Here is a 16,366-nt window from a genome sequence, read left to right as displayed (position 1 = left end):
CCTGGAAACCACCTAAGTCTTCTCCAGGGGGTGAATGAGTAAAGCAACATCCATAGATGGTGCCCCACTCACCAGGGGAAAGGAACACAGAGCCCCCAGGCACCTGCTGACCCCTCCCAGTCAAGAGTAGACTCCGTGCTGTGTTATTCCATTCCTGTGAAAATACCTGAGCTCCCTTTCCAGGGATAAGGGTAGGGCCAAGGTTCCCCTACGAAGACGCAAGATGAGGGAATTTCTGGGGGTGTCAGGGACTCTCCAGTGTCTTGATTGTGTTAGAACCCATACAACCCACCCCCACTGGTGCCTGTGTTCTTTTTCTTGTTTTCTTTTTCTTTTCTTTCTTTCTTTTTTTTTTTTTTTTTTTTTTTTTTTTTTTTTTTTGACAGGCAGAGTGGACAATGAGAGAGAGAGAGACAGAGAGAAAGGTCTTCCTTTTCCTTTGGTTCACCTCCCAATGGCCACTGTGGCCGGCACACCGCACTGATCTGAAGCCAGGAGCCAGGTACTTATCCTGGTCTCCTATGCGGGGGCAGGGTCCAAGGACCTGGGCCATCCTCCACTGCATTCCCGGGCCACAGCAGAGAGCTGGACTGGAAGAGGGGCAACCAGGACAGAATCCAGCACCCCGACAGGGACTAGAACCCGGTGTGCCAGCGCCGAAGGTGGAGGATTAGCCTATTGAGCCGAGGTGCCAGCCAACTGGTGCCTGTTTTAGCATATGTAAATTTTCTAGGGCCTAAGCCCTTAGGTCCAGTTGTCTTCCTGCCACATGATGTTGGTTGCAAAGGCTAAGGGGCACCTGCTGGCCCACCATGACTCTGCTTTCCAGAGTACAGGGCACAGCTCTTCCATTTCTCCCCCAGAACCAACTTCCTTCTTTAATGGCGAGTGTATTCCTAATGGCAAGTACCTCGCTTTCCCGTTTCCCATGTTCTGGGGAGAAGGGTAATTAATGCAGGCCCCAGAATGCTGCGCTTCGTCCATCCTGCCCCTTCGTCGTGAGCATTGGCTCACAGCTGCTGCCTGTTCTTCAGCCTCTCCCCCACCCCGCTCCTTCCCAGTCAGTCTCCAGTGATGGCAAATTGCACTTCCCTCCTGTGATGAGAAGCTTGAAGCATGGCAGCAGCAAGGTTGGTGAGGGTTGGGAAGGCATGGTTTAGGCAACAGGCATCCAACAGGGTCTACTGCACGGAAGTGCTGGGAGTCCGTCGCCTCTCGGAGCGCTCCCCACTGTTCTGTATCCCCAGCTCCTAGGTCGCTGAGCCGTGATCAGATGCTTGACCTGTCAGCCAGCCAGTCCACGGGATGACTAGACTCTGGGCCATGGGAAGGCACACATTTGTGTTCGTTTTGTTCACTGCTGAAGCCCCAGGGCCCGGCAAAGCACCTAGCATGCTGGTGACACTCAAATATATATTTCTTAGCCAAATGCATACATTTCTGGAGCATCTGCCAAGGCCGGGTTCTGCGTGGAAGTCTGAAATTATGGCCATGAAGAAGCCAGGGCAATCAGCTCCGAGTCCCCGGAGATGTTGAGACACACAAATAATCACCCCGAGGAGCAGGCATCTCACGACAGCTCTCCAGAACAGAGAGCACGCGCCCGAGCATGCAAGGGCAAACCAGGCCACTTTCCTCGGCATTGGTCTGCCCTTTCTTATTGCCATCTGCTCCCTTCAGGATGTTGCTCTGGGAAAAAAAAAAAAGAAGAACCAGAAGAAACCAAATAAAATTAAAAATGCTGCCAGATGTTCCCAGCAGCGGGGACGTTTTGGGTGGAAAGTCCCCAGGCCCAGGGAGGCATTGCTTTGTGCACAGAAGGTGGGACATCAGGAAGGAACAGGGGAAAAGCCTGTGTTTTCTGGAGATGTTCTCGGAGAGCAAGGTCTCAAAGCCCCCCGAGCAGAGGTCATGGCGTCACTCATCAAAGTGGCACTGGTGGCCAGTCTGGCTTAGATGGCACTGTGGCCCCGCCCACTTCTCCGAGTGGGTGCCCTGAGGGCTGGAGCTATGGCTGGGGAGTATCCTGGCCTGGCTGTGTGCTGCACCCAGGAGCAGCTGTCCAGGCAACGTCTCCACCAGGAGGTCTGAAGGGCACATCCAAGCCTCTGCCTCTATCATGCAGTCCACCTCATCCTTCCGCCACCCTCTACGTGCCCTTATTGTGTCCCCCTCCTCCGCTGCTGGAACATCCAATGTCCCCAACCCTGTCATCAGGATGAACTCCACCCCCCTAGCAGGAAAATGCTGGTATCCCAAACTCCTCTGTCTTCCCCCTCTCCTACATACAGGAAGTCACCCCTTTGCAGCTTAGGGATGGCCCTGGAACCTGCCTGCCTCCTCACCCCACAGTCAGCACCTGGTCTGGATGTTCCCATCTCTCACCCGAACCACCTAACAGCCTCCCAGGTTGTCCAGTAGCTCTGACTACCCCCCGTCTCTCTCTCACACACACGCACTCCAGTCCTCACACTGATCTTGTCACTCTTGTGCATCAACAACTTTTTTGCTGCTTCCTTCTTGATCTGAGGTCACGGCCCTCCTTCTCTGTCCCACCACGCCCTTGACCTCTCCCATGCTTAGTCCTGCAAGAGTGTTGTAGGTGGAATGACCTCAGGATTGTCCACATGCCCTGGCCTGTGCCCCTGGCGATCCAGAACCATGGCTGCCCGTGTCCTGTGTCCTGTGTCAGTCTCTTTTCAGTGCCTCTCTGCTTCCCAGGCAAACCCCTTCCAGCCAAGGCAGCTGCATCCAGCATCTTCCTCACATGCATTCATCGCTAACTCCATTCTTTGGCTCCTATTACTTGTTCCTGGTGCCCAAATCCCACTCGTTTTATATACTCCTTCCTCCATGCAGCCTTCCACGATAGCTCCTGCCTTTCTGGTTTTTCTAGAATGTGAGCTCCCTGTGGACAGTTCTCTTCTCTGTCTGATTTACTGCTCCATACCCACTGCTTACAACAATGGGTATTTTGTTGTTGAGCCAAGGGAAGAGAAGTAATAGAGGAAGGATAGAAGGAAGGAATGGAGGAGAGAGAGAGGGAAGGAGGAAAGGAGGGAGGGAGGGTGGGAGGGAGGGAGGAGGGAAGGCCATTTTCCCAGTACTGAGACCTTGTTGTATCTTAGCCTTTGATTCTCTTTGTTTATGCATTTGTCTTATCTACATCAAACAAGAAGTCAGCTCAGGGAAGAAAATTGCTGTGTCGTGAAGAGGCAGAGGCGGTATCCAGGCAGAGGCGGGACTTCCTGTGCATACACCAGTTCAACGAATAGTTATTGCACATGGCTTCACAGTGCTGGCACCATGTTCAGTGATAACTGGGGCCACACACTGGTCCCTGCCAGTGACCCAGAGTGTTGGGACAAGGGAGAAGCAGAGTGGACATGCAGCCAGTGTGCACTGGTAGAGTTGCATTGATTAAGAGAATCAGTTAAGTCCATACTCATTTTTATTTCTTTATTTGAGAGGCAGAGAGAGACAGAGAGAGTTTCCGTTCTCTGGACCACTCCTCAAACACCTGCAACAGCTGGGGCTGGGCTTGGCCGAAGCCAGAAGATGAGAGCACAGTCTGGGTCTCCCGTGTGGGTGGCAGGGACCCAGCACTGGAGCCACCACCTGCTGCCTCCCAGGATGTGCGTTAGCAGGAAGCAGGAAGCAGGAGCGGAGCTGGCACTCATACCCAGGCACCTGGGGGTGGGATGTGGGATGCAGGCATACAGTAGGCCAAATAAGCATCTCCATACTCATTTTTAAATAGCTGCTATATTGGGGACCCACAAGAGGCCCTCTGCAGTCTCAGCTGCCCTGCGCCGTCTTTTGAGAGTCTCCAATCCTCACAAAGCCCAGAACTGAAGAGTTAATACCCAGCAGCATGGTATCCTGGTGCTGCACCCCCGCCCCCAGCATTCCTTCTGGTCCCATGGTGCTCCCACCACTCAGCTCATTAGATCACCTCTGCAGAGCTGGGACATCAGGGTGGGTTTAGCAAGGGTGGGACTGGCCCCCTTTGCTGAATGGACCCTCTGTCCGAACCACAGGAGGGGGATGATGGAGAAACTCCGCCTCTAGAGAGTCACTCTAAAGAAGTGGTGGCCCAGCCACCACCAGGAAGGCTGGAACAAAGTCTAAGGAAGCTGGAAAGCCTTGGCCCACTCAAAGGAAGGAGCCAAGCCCTGGGCCTCCCCGGGCCAGTTCTCAGTGCGGCCTTGAACTCTGTTCTCAGCTGGTCACACACCGGCTGCCTGCATTAGAATTCAGCTGGCTTTCACTTGGAGCCGAGTGTCTTGGACATGTTTATGTCTTGGTGAAGTCACCTCACCTGTGCGTTCTTGCTTTCCAGATGGAGAGATTAAAAAAAAAAGACATTTGGAAAAGGCCAGACTTCGAGAGCTTTAATTTGCCTTTTCACATCCGTGCACACATCCTGCTTGTGAGATTGTACTGTGGGGTTGCAAATGATTACCATTGGAGGAATCCAGGCAAAAATGCGTAAGTGATCCCCAGGAATCATTTCTGACACATGCATGTGGAGCTGCAATTATCTCAAGAATGATTTTACTAAAAAGCAAAACAAAACTCACATTCAGAAGCCTCATCTCAGACTGGGGGGCTGCTCAGAGGCTGGCAGGGAACTGTGTGAACTGGGCAGCAGGCCAGAGGGAGTGTGGACAAAAGGAAGCCTCTGGCACTTAAAGAGCATCCTGCCCTGAAGGCTTCAGAAACACAGCCTCAGCTGCCAGGTCTGGTGGCCTCTCTGCTGGGGCCACCGGCTCTGCGGTTCCTCCAGGGGAGGCCTCCCTGACCCCTCTGGTCTGCAAGGATCCCAGGTGTTTTTGCCTGCCCCAAACCCCTTCCAGCCCGCAACAGCAAGCTGCTGCTTCTGTGAACTGCCTCCATCCCCACGCCATACTCTGCTACAGCTGCCGCCAGGCCCCCTGCCTTACTCGGCATCAGCTCTGGCTAATCACAGTGTTGATCCCCACAGGCAATAACCACTGCCCCAGAACTGGCCTTGTGACCAGAGCCAGGCCATTCAAAGCCCAGGGTGGATCTGCTGTTCCCTAGAACCTGGCTGGAGAAGCGCTCTTTCTTTCGACATCGCTGAGTTAGAAGATGCTAAGTCTAGAGCTGGATGAGGTGAGCTCCCTCTCCCTGCACTACAAAGTGAGTGTCTCCCAGTGGTAGGAGAGGATGTTGAGGCCAATATGGAGAGAATCCAAGAAATGAGAGAGCCAGAGAAAGAGGTAGAGAGAAAGAAGGAGACAGCAGCTTCCCTGGGGCCCATGGAGACAACACTATCTTGGCATGACACCACACATCCCTGGGTCTGAGCCCGCTTCAGATGGGTTTCTGTCACTGCCCCACAGCTGAAGCCTTCATGAAGTGCACCTGTGAACTTGGGGTGTTGTCCTCTGCCCACAGCCCTGGCCGGCTGGATCCAAAGGAAAGCCTCCCAATGCCTTCCTCAAGACCCTGGTGCTGAGCCTCTAACAGTGATAAGGCATCTGTCTGGTGGATGATAGATGGAACGGGGTGGCAGAAGGGCCATACCGGGCCAGGATGCAGCAGCCACCTCCCCTTTATGTGTCAATCCTGAGCTGAGATTCTTGCAGCCCCTCTGCTGAGCCAGCTGGGCTCTTCCAAAAGATTAATACTGCTTACACAAGCTATTAGTCTCCACGTAGGAAGAGAGGAGGCTGGCAGAGAAGATGTGATGTAAACAACTCCATCTCTATCTCAGGGCATAAGTGACTGCTTTGCACACTCAGGTCGGGGAGAGTCTGAGAAGTCCCTAGTAGGTGCCGAGGAACATCCTTTGCACCGTGGGAATGAGGGAGAGATGCGCAAAACGGGGTCTTGGCTCTAGGAACTTGTGCTGTTAGGAAAAATGAGGACCAGTACCGGGGGTGGTGCAGCAAGGGTAAGAGTAGGGCTCTGGAATCAGAATGTTCGGGTTCAAAACCACAGCTTGGCCCAACCCAAGAGCGTTCAGGAGCCAGATGTAGACGTTGGCTGTTTTTCTTCATGAAGCAACCTTCAGCAAGTGTCTATGATTTGTGCCTTGGTTTCCCCAGTGAAGTGAAGACAGCACCAGTACCTCCCTCAGTGGAATCAGCACTGGCAGATGGTACGTGCTTGGTCAACGGTGTTGGCATTTTCATCAGCAGCAGCATTGTCATCACTATCACTGTTGTCAATTACTGCCATTATTATCAACACTATAGCAAGGACGTCGAAATAAATCCTGAAGGGAATCAGAGTTATGTTGGAATAAAAATGAAAGAGCTTAATAGGGGCTCCCAAGAGGCTTTCTGGAGGAGGTGACATTTGGGCTGGACCTTGAAAGAGAGACAGGGGTAGGGGGAACAACGTTCTCAGAGCTCCAAGGTCAAAAGGCATCAAGAACCAGAAGCAGAGCTGGCGCTGAGGCTCAATAGGCTAATCCTCTGCCTTGTGGCGCCGGCACACCGGGTTCTAGTCCCGGTTGGGGCGCCGGATTCTGTTCCGGTTGCCCCTCTTCCAGGCCAGCTCTCTGCTGTGGCCAGGGAGAGCAGTGGAGGATGGCCCAAGTCCTTGGGCCCTGCACCCCATGGGAGACCAGGAGGAGTACCTGGCTCCTGCCATTGGATCAGCGCGGTGCGCCAGCTGCAGCGCGCCGGCCACAGCGGCCACTGGAGGGTGAACCAACATCAAAGGAAGACCTTTCTCTCTGTCTCTCTCTCTCTCATTGTCCACTCTGCCTGTAAAAAAACAGCAGAAACAAAACAAAACAAAACAAAACAAAACAAAACAAAAAACCAGAAGCAGACTCATGTCTGCTGTTCTATCTGCCCAGGCTTCAGTGTGGACCATCTCTCAGAAGCAAGGGAGGGCCTTCTCTGTGAGACACATTCCTGCACGTGAACTTGGCCTTGCTGCTAGAGCTGCACCTCGGTCCTGCATGCTGGAAGAAGCCACGTCTTTGCAGCCTACTGAAGTAGGCAGCCTCCTATTTCTGTCTCTGATCATAGTTGACGAATTAGTCTGTGCTCTTCTAATACTTTGATTATGTATGCCTTTTAAGAGTTGTTCAGGCAATTTGAGCATGTTGGGATGAAAGGAGAATGGATGGGCACCTTTGAGGGTGAGGACTTTCTCTTCCTGTCCTATTGTAGGTAACAAGAAAGGATAAAAAGGAAATGGACAAGGACAGAGAGCTATGAACTACGACAAAATAATTACAATAGTAATGGCACATGACTATGCTCCCCACGCATGGGACTTGGCCTATGGTAGTGATAAATAAATAAATTGCCTAAGCCTACTCTTGTCTCACTTACCCCTGCGTTACAGCCCCCAGGAATACATACAAAAACCTTGTGGGTCCAGAGCTTACCCTTCTAGCTGGTTTCCCTTTCTTGGGCCTGAGGAGACCCCACAAAGAGGTTCCACTTGTTCACCTGGTTCTAGAAGCATGTGGAAGGCAATTCTTATCAAGGGAAGTCTTAAGAATGGCTATCGCCACCCCCCTCACCCAAGCACATTTGAAAATACAGATGGCTCAAAGGGTACCTGTGGGTTTCACCTGCCCAAACTCAGTCCCCTGTGTTCCGGCAATGACCACTTAAGTGTTCTCAGAAGGACGTATTTCTCAGTCCTCACCACTGTTGCCAAGATATGATAGACACCCGTGTTCACGCAACGCAAGGTGCTTGTTCAACCCAGGCCTAGCCCAGCTCCGTGTGCCAGCCCCCTGGCCACAATGATCTGTCCAGAAGGGACAAGTGGTGTCAGTGGGTTGAACAAGGAGAGGTGACACCTGAAATTGTGATGGAACAATTGGGTCTAGAAACTTTTTCCGCAGATACAGCCCATGGATCCCATAGCCCAGTTGGGACCACACGGGGCGAGTTTCAGCTTGGAGCCGAGACACAGGGAGCAAGCATCTGAGCGGCTGAAGCCAGCCGTGCCCCAGGCTGGCCGGCCCTGAGAAGCCACCACCTTCTCTTCTGTTTAAACTCATTTAATTTGGGTTTGCTGTCACTCGAGACACAAATGGGGCAGCAGGAAGACCAGCTCTTGTGTCCAAGAAAACCCTGTCAGGAACCCCAGGTGATTAAAGAGGCTTTGTGTCTGGGAACCTGCCAGCTTTTCTGCTTACCCAGCCAACATTTATTGAGCCCTGAAAAGAGTTCTCCAGATTGACAAGGTGATGGACGCGCTGGTTACCAGGGTGGTCGGGGACGGGTCTCCGGCAAGGTGCGTGGTGAGACCTGAGCACGAGCAGGGGTCCAACAAGGCAAGGACGCATCCCCAGGCATGGGCTCTGGCTTCTGCCACTCACCAGCTGCAGGGTGCTCTTTGCTAGGCACCTTGAACTCTCTGGCCTCAGATCTTCTGCCTTTAAAGTGGGGATATTAATATCTGCTAACACCGCCTCATTGTGTCAAAACAACCATAGGTGCTTTGGATTATTAAAAGCAATATATATTTGGACAAGAGAAGAATCATTATACAAATTGATAGCAGGCATCAGCTTCTGAGTGAGACAGAGGAACAGATACCAGATTTATTCCCACACCTGAAACAACGAGAAAATCAGAAAAAAATGGAACTTAGACACCCCTGTTCATAAAAGCATTATTTACAATAGCTGAGACGTAGAAGCAACCAAGACTCCATCAATGGAGGACGGATAAGCAAAACATGGAATATCCTTGCACTGGGATATCAGTGAACCCTAGAAAGGAAGGAAATTCTGACACATGCAACAGCATAGAGAACCCTGACACTGGGCTATATGAAGTAAGCCAGTCACAAAAGGACAATTACTGTAGGATTCCACTACAGATTGTAGGGTGGTGGAATTCACAGAGACAGAAGGTACAAGGAGGAAGTGGGGAGATGTTAGCTGGGGGGTCCAGAGTTCACAGCTAACAAGATAGGTGCTGATGCTGCGCTGCAGCGGGTTTCCTGTGACGCCAGCATCCTATATGGGCACCGATTCACGTCCTGGCTACATCACTTCCAATCCAGATCCTTGCTAATGGCCTAGGAAAGCAGCAGAAGATGGCCCAAGTGTTTGGGCCTCTGCCACACATGTGAGAAACCCAGATGAAGCTCCTGCGTTTGGCTGGCCCAGCGCTGGCTGTTGCAGCCATCTGGAGAGTGAACCAGTAGATGGAAGATTCTCTCTCTCTCTCTCTCTCTCTCTCTCTCTCTCTCCGTATCTCCAACTGTGACTTCCAGAATAGATAAATTAAAAAAAAAATGGTTAAGATGGAAAAATTTCAGAAGAGAAAGATCTTCACACACACACATGGAGAGAGAGAGAGAGAGAGAGAGAGAGAGAGCGAGCGAGCTCTGGAGAGTCCCCTTTTGTTTCTGGCAGAATAAAAATGAAAGGAGACTCTCCAAGGCTGTGGAAAGAACCTGGGGAAATGAGCAGACAGCGCATTCCTGGAGTTCCGGTAGCACTTGGAATAGTTCCCACTGCCATCAGTCAGGATGAGAAACCTCCTAATATCTAGCCATCAGGTAGAGGACTCCGCAAGGTACTGCATCAGTAATTGGGCCAAATTAGCTCTGTCCTAAAATTAATATTTTTCTCTTTTTTATTATTTACTTATTTGAAAGTCACAGTTACACAGAGAGAGAAGGAGAGGCAGAGAGAGAGAGACAGACAGAGACAGAGAGACAGAGAGGTCTTCCATCGGCTGGTTCACGCCCCAATTGCTGCATTGGCTGGAGCTGTGCAGATCCGAAGCCAGGAGCCAGGAGCTTCCTCCAGGTCTCCCACGTGGGTTCAGGGACCCAGGGGCTTGTGCCATATTTACTGCTTTCCCAGGCCATAGCAGAGAGCTGGATAGGAAGTGAAGCAACTGGGACTCGAACTGGTACCCATATGGGATGCTGGCACTGCAGGTGGCGGCTTAACCCATTACACCACAGCGCTAGCCCAAAACTTGATCTTTTTCAGCCTAATAAAGTTTGAATAAAGTCTTAAAAGACTGAACTCTTTTCAGTTAACTAAGTCTCAACACAAAGCTTAAAAGCATTTGAAGGAATAAAAAAAAAATCCAGCTGATAACATGATAAAATTCATGATGCCTGACATTTACTCAAAATATACTAGACATACAAAGAACCAGGAAAATGCAGCCTATAACAAAAAGAAAAATCAACCAATAGAAGCAGATCCAGAAATAACACTGATGACGTAGATGATAGATAAGGTCATTAGAACAGCTATTTTTTAAAAAAGATTTATGTTTTATTTGAGAGTCAGAGTCATAGACAGAGAGGTCTTCCACCCACTGGTTCATTCCCCAAATGGCAGCAATGGCTGGAGCTGGGCTGATCTGAATCCAGGAGCCAAGAGCTTCTTCCAGGTCCCCCACACAGGTACAGGGGCCATCTTCTACTGCTATCCCAGGCCATTAGCAGGAAGCTGGATGGGAAATGGAGCTGCTGGGACACAAACAAGCACCTAGGCAGATGCCAATGCTGCAGGCAGAGGCTTAGCCTACTATGTCACAGCACTAGCCCCAAGAACAGCTATTATAAGTATACTCACAATATTCAAGCAAGTAGAAGAAAGCAGGAGTACATTTAAAAAAACACACAGAGATAGGAGGAACAGACTCAAATTGAACTTACAGAGATGAAAACCCACAGAAAGGATTAAAGTTGGCAGGAATTAAAGAGACAGGAAGCGTCCTAGCTTAGGGGACTTTGCAAAGGTGCAGAGAAAGTGACCTGTTTGGCCATGGAAGGTGGAGCTATCGGCAGAGCCACAGCTGCACGCAGTCCCACAGGCCCGTCAGGCCGTGGTCTGTACAACCATACCCAGCCCAGCTGGAGTAAGTGTGGGTGAAGGGGAGAAGGAGCAGTGTAATGCACCATGGCCAGGGCTTCCGGAAAGCCCCATGGACTGAACACGGCTCCAGCGCTGCCTGAGAACATTTCCACACGCATCCAGGAAGGAGCAGCAACCCCACCCGCTAACTGTCCCCTCCTCCCCTCCTCCTCCATCACACTATTTCTTTCTGTCCCTTGCTCTTCCATCGCCCACGTGTTAGGTTCACAGCCGCTAAAGGCAACTTCATACACCTGTCCTCTGACACACAGAGTCGTGCGTTAACCACAAGGGGTGGGGGTGGGGGTCTCGCATAAAGGCCCCTGCAGAGATTTAAATGCTGAGTCGACGTATTCAGGCACTGCTTTGATGCAGACTTCTCCCTCTAATAAGAATATGGGTTAAAGAAAAAACAAACAAACAAACAAAAAAAAACTACGTACCCAAGTCTTTGACCTGCCGTGTTCCCTGAGCAGCAGCACCTGGAGGTTGCTCCGAGTCTGTCCCTTCACGTGCACCCAGAAGATGGCTTCATGCTGAGGGTGCTCAGCCTGGGAGCCCCGCGCATGCTTCAGAACCCCGAGGACAGAAGCAACATAAAGACAGTCGTTTCTCTCTGAAAGAGCAATTTGTATTTTTATCTTTCATGTGCAGTCTAATATCCAAATCAATAGGCCAATGGAGATTCACCCAGTGTAAATTGAATAAGGAAATAGTAAAAAAAAAAAAATTTAAAAATCAGAGGAAGCAGCCGGCGCTTCGGCTCACTAGGCTAATCCTCCGTTTTGTGGTGCCGGCACACCAGGTTCTAGTCCCGGTCGGAGAGCCGGATTCTGTCCCAGTTGCCCCTCTTCCAGGCCAGCTCTCTGCTGTGGCCCGGGAGTGCAGTGAAGGATGGCCCAAGTGCTTGGGCCCTGTACCCCATGGGAGACCAGGAGAAGTACCTGGCTCCTGCCTTTGGATCAGCGTGGTGCGCCGGCCGCAGTGCGCCGGCCGCAGTGGCCATTGGAGGGTGAACCAACGGCAAAGGAAGGAAGACCTTTCTCTCTGTCTCTCTCTCACTGTCCACTCTGCCTGTCCAAAAAAAAAAAAAAAAAAAAAAATCAGAGGAAGCTAGAGATAGCACCTGCAGATGTTAGATGTTAGATGGTGGGGGCGGGGTGAAGTCAGATCTGGCTTTTTTCCCAGGTGTAAGGAAACAGAAGCTAAACCTGAGTTGATTATAATCACGTCAAGTGGGGAGCCTCTGGCCCCTCCTACCCTTGCCCCAATCACTACAACAAGTTTTATCTTCTCTGACGAAAACTCAGCGTTCCAGCTGGTTTTGCAGTTTAGGCTCCTGCAAGCCTGGTCTGGCTTTGCAGGCAGGCAAAGCAGCTTCCAAATAGAGGCGTGGGGTTTAGAGACTCAAACGGAAGTCTGTTGCAGAGGGTGGCTGGGTCCCATGGATCAAGCAGAATCCACAAACCAGAGAAGGCTGGCTGGCTTGGGAAGGCCCAGAGAGGTGGGGGCAGCAGGGAGGGGCCTGCTTCTGCAGAGCCAGCTCTTCCCCTGGCCCAGGTCAGGTTCCATTCATCGAGGAACGAGAGTGTGACATGAAGCCTCCATATCTGTGTTTTGCTCAGAGCAACGACCTTCTAGGCTGTACACACTCAGGGGACATTCACTTACGCTGCACCAGGCATTGTTCTAGGCCCCGCATATAAATACAGACTGTTCATGTCAGGAATTTACATTCATCTCAAAAAATACTTATTTATTTGAAAGGCAAAGTGACAGAAAAAGAGGGAGAGAGAGAGAGAGAGAGAGAGAGAGATCTTGCCATCTGCTGGCTCATTCCCCAAAAGGCTACAATAGCCAGGGCTGAGCCAGGAGCCAGGAACTCTATCCGGGTCTCCCACATGGGTGACAGGGGATCAAGGACTTGGGGCATCTTCTGCTGCCTTCCCAGACACATTAGCAGGAAGCTGGATTGGAAGTGGAGCAGCCATCCAGGACTTAAACTGGTGCATTGATATGAGATACTGGTGTCACAAGTAGCAAGTTAACCAGCTGTGCCACAACCCGACCCCTGGAGAGCTTATGTTTTGGTAAGAGGGAGCAGGAAGCCAACAAATAGACAAGTAAATAAGACAACATGAGACAGTGAAATTCTCATATACAGGAAAAATTGTAAAGGGCTGCTAGAAATTGGAATAGCATTTCTGGGGGGAAAAAGAATGTGGAGGAGAAAATCATGTTTGAGCTGAGATTGAAATGAAAAGAAGCCAGCATGCGAAGATCTGTGGAGAAATCCTGCCAGGCAGAGGAAACAGCAAGTATGCAGGCCTGCAGGGGGAAGCAGGCCGGCCGGAAGATTCAAGAAGGAGGTGTGGATGGCCAGAGTGTAACGAGTGAGTGGAGAGCAGCACGCCGTAGTCCTCGCACCGGACACATTGTGATAGAAAGTACAAGGTCTGTGGTTTGTGTTTTGGAAAGATCTGATTGGTTGATGCGTTTGTTGTGGGGTGGGGGGCGGGGAAGGATGAACACAGAACAATTACCACAGAAACTGCTGCGAGGTCAAGTCCAGGGAAGATGAACACTCGGAACAGGGTGGTAGCAGAAAGACGGAGAGGTGGGAGGGACGGGGATGCAGCCAGCAGGTGCAGTCAATGGAAGTAGCTAGCTGACCAGCCGGCTAGCAGAGAAACAGAAAGGGTCAAAGATGGCTCTTAAGTTTCACTTGAGCTACTGGCTGATTGGATATCTTGCCCACTCCCAAGATAAGGAAGAGAGGGGAGAAATCAAGAGTCCTTTCGTGGCTGCCTAATGTTTGAAATCTTCATTTGGCACCCAAGTAGAGATGTCGGGCACGCCTTTAGATATGGAAGTCAAGAGCTCAGTTGCAGGGACCCAAACCCTCTGTTCTCCGGCCCAGCACCTAATCCCTCACTCTGAAGTCCACTCCGGAGGTCAGCCCATCTCTATGAGCAAGCATCTGTTGAGTGGCCGCAGTGCTCAGTGACGACTGGGCTGACATGAAGTGCTTAAGGCTCAAGGCGGGACTCGTCACTGAGGAGAGGACACCTGGCCCTGGCCCCTTGGCACCACTCCAGAGGACATCAATGCTCCACACACTTACTCCAGGGGCTTCTCACTTTGAGGCTGGGTGTTCCAGAAGCTATCGGGCACGGACTGTAGAGTTGTTCCTTGAACTTCCTCCGAGGGTTTGCCCTGACCCTACTTACATACCTCTGGCGATGTGCCTCACATCCTGAGGTCTTTGGAGAATACCTCTGGGTCTCCGGAAGTGGGACTCTCAGGGGAAAACAGGAGGCAGAGGGTCGAATTTATGAAATGTGCAGCTAAGTGATCACTCTTAGGACTGTCCTCGGCCAGGAGCTTTTGAGTGCTATGAGGGTCTGTGGACAGTACCCAGACTTCCCTTGGGGGCTTTGCATGTAGTAGTAGCCACAGCCACTTCTGGCAAGCCTTCACCTGTTGGGTAATCCAGCTGTGTCTGGAAGAGGGCGGCAGCAAAGGCAGGAGAACCTCAACCAGGAGCGAATATTGTTCCTGTTCCCATGAGTCTGCAGAGCCGGAGCTGGGTTACGATTTATTACCCCTGAGACTGGCACAGCCACACGCAACACCCACAAGCTGAATTGAGGGACATGCTTCCCTGGCCTGAAGGCCAATTGTGAGCCCCTCACTCCTCCCTCGGCAGAGAGAAGGGAGCCCATGCTGTGCCTGGACTGGTCTCTTCTCCCCCCGCCCCAATCAGGGGACAGCAGCTGCCTCAGCCCCGCCCCCGGTCCCGCTGTCACGTCTACGCTCTCCTGAGTCACCCGAGCTTTAATTTGGGCTAATCACCATGCCCGACTCAGGTAGGTGTGGTGGTGATAAATCACAATGAGGCCGCAGCTGTCAGTAAGAAGCAGGAGCAACTTGTCAGTCTCATCAGCTTTATTAGCTGCGAGTCCCGGGAAAGTCTCCAGCAGCTTCCCCCCTCTTCCTTGATGCCTCCCTTTCGTCTCTGCGAAGTTGCCAGCGAAGCTAAATTAGCAACTGGGAGGTGGGAGGCGGGAGGCTCGGAGTGCACCCCGTGTGCACAGCCGCAAAGGCTGCTGGGAGCGAGGCTGGAGGAGGCCGGCTTCTGCAAGTCGGTTTCAGGGCTTCTTCTGCCCTGGGCACGGGGAGGCCGCAGGGGTTAGAGCCGTGGTTGATAATTTTGAGAATTCCAGAGCCGGAAGGGGTGTGTGAAAGCCTTATGGAAGCTGACCCTTGGCTTTGGGGCAGGACCCATGTGCTAACAAGCCCCGCCCAGACCAGAGCACACAACAGGGAAAAGTGCCCTCAGACTTGGGGGCTTTGCAGCTCCTGGTTCTAGACTTGGCTGAGAACCGGCCACACACACACACACACACACACACACACACACCGGGGTCTGAGACCTGTGCCCTCATGGCATCCCTTGTCTTTGCTGCTGTAGGAGCTGGCCCGCGGTCAGTCCTCATGACCAGAGCAGTCTTGATTAGAGTAGGAGAAAGAACAGTGTTTGGCCCAAGCCCCCCACTCCACAGCTGTCCATCTGCGCTTCCTCTGAGCTCAGAGCTGTGTGATTGCCTGGGGGGCTGGGCCCCTCAGCTCAATCTGACTTAACGTCCGTCCAAGCCACACCCCCATTTACAGCCTTTCCTTGGGCACACACACCATGAGCAACTGGTTTGCTCCCTGCAAACTTTTTCAAAATGTATTTACATAAGTGCACTCCCCACCATGCCAAAACAGACATGTTAGATGTCTGCATTGACTGAAGTGACATTATAGTCTACATATGTTACGACAGCTCACTTTTTTCTTACTCCAGCTGTCTTGGCCACTTTTCCACGTCAGACCCTTTGCCTGTCCTTTTAACTGCTGTGTGGTATTCCACAGACGGGATGCACCATTGTCAACCTGATGAGGGCGTTAGGTTGTACCCACTTCTGGCTTTCAATTACCGGCAGCACTCCACTGCTTCCTTGGAAAGGCCCTTTGGGACACTGCCAGGGCCTTGGGGACAACCCTGAGAGCTGGAGCTGCAGTTCCCCCAACATGGAGTCACGTTGACACTGTCACCCGTCACCCAGCCCAAGTGGGTCTTCCTGCCCCTTCCAGCCCGTCAGCAGCTCCAGCCAGCGGACTTTCCTCCCCCTCCTCGCCTGCCTCCTGCTGTCCATATCACCAATCACACGCTCCTTCAGGCCCACTCACCTCCTTCCTGGACCATCACCTCCATAGATCCTCCCTGCCCAGGCCCCAGACTCAGGCATGGCTGCAGCTAATCCACCTGCCCCTCTGCTGGAGAAGTCCACCGAGAATGCAAACCTGATGGGGTCGTCGGCCCCCGTAGCCCTAGGCTGGCTTCCCCATGTCGCACAGGAACACAAAAACGCCCCTCGGCAGCAAGCAAGACCTCTGGGGTCTGGGGCTGGCTTCCAGGCTAGAAACGTTCCAGTTCTTCTGCTGCAACTCTCCAGAGCCAGGGCACAGCCTGCACTT

The sequence above is a fragment of the Oryctolagus cuniculus genome, chromosome 18 (genome assembly GCF_051225735.1).
Source record: "Oryctolagus cuniculus isolate XC-2025 breed Fujian yellow rabbit chromosome 18, ASM5122573v1, whole genome shotgun sequence".
Lineage (NCBI taxonomy): Eukaryota > Metazoa > Chordata > Mammalia > Lagomorpha > Leporidae > Oryctolagus > Oryctolagus cuniculus.
Note: the sequence above shows the minus strand (reverse complement) of the source record.